This window comes from Formica exsecta, unplaced genomic scaffold, assembly GCF_003651465.1.
Source record: "Formica exsecta isolate Colony F162 unplaced genomic scaffold, ASM365146v1 scaffold111, whole genome shotgun sequence".
NCBI classification, from domain to species: Eukaryota; Metazoa; Arthropoda; class Insecta; order Hymenoptera; family Formicidae; genus Formica; species Formica exsecta.
The window spans coordinates 757,509-760,158 of NW_021848451.1; the positions used below are offsets into that span (position 1 = coordinate 757,509).

The 2,650-nt window shown below is 29.8% G+C and overlaps 1 protein-coding gene across 1 annotated transcript in view; it reads left to right on the forward strand.

Moving 5' to 3' along the window:
- Nucleotides 1-710: 710 nt before the first annotated feature.
- LOC115236458 (sialin) overlaps nucleotides 711-2,650 on the forward strand; it is a 19,217-nt gene continuing 17,277 nt past the window's right edge. The window contains exon 1 of the mRNA XM_029808941.1: nucleotides 711-988. The gene's annotated coding sequence lies outside the window, so the exon portion shown is untranslated. The remainder of the gene's footprint in view (nucleotides 989-2,650) is intronic.

Sequence of the window (2,650 nt, forward strand, 5' to 3'; positions counted from 1 at the left end):
AATCAAGAAAGTTAGTGATAGAGCTGATTTTAATTTTTATTGTCTTACTCGATACACTTAAATGATTTAGTATCTTTTTCTATAGAAATAGAAACCATTAAAAAACTATAAATAGAAACAAATAGAAATAAACTAAAACTCAATTATTTTAATCAATGTTTATGAAAACAGCTTAATAAACAACATATTTAGATTATTAACATACAATTTAAAAATATTTAAATATTTTATTAAGAGAAAGAGAAATAATTTTTTTTTTTAATTTATTTTTTGAGGCAGACTCTTTAAAATCTATAATGACATTAATTTTTCATGTGTGTGTATATTTGTATCCTCAAAAAATATTTTTAATGTTTTTTTATTTAGATGCATTTTTTTTGAAAAAATATAGCTACATCATTATTTATTTGTGATTAAAGGCAAATGTTTTAGTTTCGAAACTATTTTCTCAAAATTATCAAAAAGATATCTCATAAAATATATTTGTAAGTGAGAATGCTATAAACATGAATATTTAAAAATTTCTTAAAATGAAAAGAAAGAGAGAGGAAGAGAAAGAAAATCATTTATTATTAAAAAATCGATTTTTAAATTCATCAATGATATCATCTCTCTGATGAATCACGCATCCAACACACTCACCCAGTGTTACAGCACTGCGCGTCGGCGCAGTGACTCTTAATCGATCGCGGAATATCGCTTGTATTCGGATCACGTGAACGACGGCGTCATCGCGTCATCAAAGAGACCGACGTAACAAGCGATTACATCGCGCCGGTGGTCGTGCGTCTAGTGCGGCGTGCCGCATTCGATTTTATCGCGTGCAACGCATCTTTTTCGCTCGTCGACGTCGACGTTAGTGAACAAAAGCCAATACCGCGGCACCGAATAATTATCTCGTGTGCCGTGTCTCACGAGGATGAAAATGCCTCGCAAGAGAACGTTCACGCTTCACGAGGTATACATTGGACGCAGGAACGGCACGAAGGTGAGTCCCCGATCGGTTGTCCTTCAATTTACCCGATCGCTTACGTGAGCTCCGCTGCTCTTGAAATCAGCTGATCGCTGGCTACGTGGTGTTTCGCAGAAATTGAGGGAAAAGAGTCAGTATATTTAACTTGTGAGTTAACCTCAAAACGAGCAGTGGGTTCATATCAATGACATATCCTTTGTGGGACATCAGTATCAATTTAACTTCCTATCGTTTCGCGATTTATCCTCCTTAAGAACGTCATAATCAAAGTAGAATGTCGATATGTGACATTTACGGTGTTTCAAGATCTTTATCTAAATATTCATCGAAGCCTTGATATATTTTATCATTTAGCGCTACTAATTTTAAGCTGACAGAACAGTCTTTCCTTCGATAATGCTTAGGAATAATTTTCTACGGAGTTATAGGACTTTCTATTGTTGTCCACTCTCTCTTTATCTTTATATGTAAAAAAAATTGAGAACTTGTTTGACCTCCTCACTTTGGAAATTTAAAGGTGAATTAATAGTGACATTAATAGATAAGCAAAATTGTAAAGTCTCTCTCTAACAATTAATTATCATATGAAAAATATAATCTTGTTTCTTTCATTTCACATTCATTATCGAAGGAATTATTCAAAACGATGTTTTCCGGATTAACTATCAAAAAAAAAATCAATATAAGTCAATTTTTAAACGTGAATTATTATCACGATAACTTTTATTAATTTAAAAAAAATTTTATAGAGACGAAGTGTAGACTAACTTTACACATTTCGTTTAATTTTATTATTTTATCGTGTATTATTATATAAAATAATAAGATTAAACAAAAGTATACGTATAAAAAAAATTAATTGTTACGTTCTTTCTATAAAGTCTTTTAAAAATAATCATTTATCATATACCACTAAAACGACATTACTAATAATTATAACTGAAACTTTAAGAAACTAGTTACATCGCTAAGACACATAAAACAAAATATTTGTATGTGTCCGTTATTTATAGTTAATCAAAATCGAATAGAAATTTCATAAAGTTTCCTTGTAAATGTATTTATCCTCGTAGTTATAGACAATTTCCTTCACAATTACGTTATGCAATTAGAAAATTGTTAAGCAAAATTAAAAGTCAGTTTTCTACCTGTTGCATATTATCATATAAAATACTCCGCTAATTTACTATACTATTTTCCTTGTGTACTATTCTCCTCGTATCCACACAATTGATTCTTTTTTTCAATAAATATCTCGAACTATATATTTATTGTTTATTTTTTTGATACCTTATCACTGTCTGGAAGAACTATATCATTTTTTTGCTACAAAATAGTTTAATTTATATGATAAATTAATGTAATAAGATTTCACATTTTGTGAAAATAATACTTATATAAGAAAATATAATGTTTTGCTTCTTAGAAACGAAACTGTATAATGAATGTGCTACATACATGGTCATTGTGATGTGTATACTTTTATATTGACTTCGAATACAATTCCATTGGTCGAATTGCGTGACTTGTCTCGATTATAAACTTGATTAAGGTCAATCATGAAATATTTAAGCTCAATATTGCGGGTGACAAAATTTCTTTGTGTAGATAAGAAAGCGGTAACTCTTCGAGATCATTCGGCTTGATTGGACTTTGACTCATATAAAATTATATTAA